The following is a 1,389-nucleotide window of genomic DNA, read 5'->3' as shown; positions in this document are numbered from 1 at the left end:
GCAGGCCCGGTCTCATGGCCGGTCCTGCTGAGCTTCCGGCGAGTGCCCTGACTTAGCAAATTGTGTTGATCCCTTGAATGCTGGGGTGATATGGCACGCTGTGGCTTTCTTCATCAGATGTAAGATATGAAATATATACGCTAAACATGCTGAAATCACGAACAATGTTAACTGGGCTCTGGATTTGTTGATGTTCAGATGCTTAAATAAAGCTACATTAAAATCCAGGAAATCTGTTTATAAAACTGCTTTTAAGAAAGATGTAAATTCTGCCTCCCTTAGTCCGTTCATTATGAAAACTTAAAATAGTCCAGGGAATAATATAATTAAATCTCTCTCTGGAAGGCAAGGTACTGTAAAAGCTCTTACTGTTTCTAACGTGGTCAGTGTCTTGGTATTGCATCAGAGTTGGGGCCACTGCTGAAAGCATGGGGAGGCATTGACACTGATGCTGCTTGGATTGTGCTCCTTCTATTTGCAAAAGCATTTTGGATCAACAGAGGGTGTAAATTTGTAGGTGGGCTTAATGCTTCTTAAATAATGCAGGAATGGCTTCAGGCTTATCTACAGTAATGCTGGTTTCTGGTCAGTTCCCTGGGGTGGCTGTGGGGGCTGTTTGGATTGTGAAGGGAACTTTTTTTCCAGTACTCTGTGCCAAAAGATAGTGCTGGAGTGAATTGGCTGCTGAATAGAGGCTTGAACTCTTGGTTTGTGTTCAGGGCCACGGGGTAGCTGGTTTACAACACACGTATTCCAGACCAGGCAGGACTGAAATGGCGAAGCACCTCACAGGATTTTCACTGAGCTTACAGGAGCAGAGACTTTGTGTGTCTAGATCGTTGTAGATGAGTGCTTTGACTCTTGGTTCCAGTTGTGCTCTTGGGTATCCAAGCTAAACTTTGCGCAGCTGCATTAGTTTCTGTAGGCAGCTCCTGGAAGTATGCTGCAGCGTTTCTGGACCTCACAAGCCTCCTGAACTGCCATGTCTCTGTACTGAGTCCATGGGGCAAATGAACCCTTTTGCTAGAAGGGAGAGACTGTCTCCAGCTGCTGATCAAATAACAGCGCTATCTGCTGCTGCTTGCTGAGGATAGCTCTGCAAAGAGCTGCGGTCTGCAGAGCAGCTGTACCACAGGCCAGTATTGATCATGCATGAAAACACTAGGGTTTTGCTGCTCTTAAGATATTCTAAGCTCACTTTTTTCAGTTGTGGCTGCTAGGGCTTGAGAACTTCCCATGTAGCAAAATTGGGATGAGCAGTCTAACCTTTTTTGTACCAGAAACACAGGTGGCACAGAAATACCCTGCCGCTCTGAAGACAGCAATATGGATTATTTATTCCTGATATGCGCTTCTTGGTCTTCCCTCAAATAGATACTGGTTCCAGAG

This window comes from Buceros rhinoceros, unplaced genomic scaffold (genome assembly GCF_000710305.1).
Source record: "Buceros rhinoceros silvestris isolate BGI_N320 unplaced genomic scaffold, ASM71030v1 scaffold7380, whole genome shotgun sequence".
NCBI classification, from domain to species: Eukaryota; Metazoa; Chordata; class Aves; order Bucerotiformes; family Bucerotidae; genus Buceros; species Buceros rhinoceros.
This window is presented reverse-complemented; position numbering follows the sequence as displayed.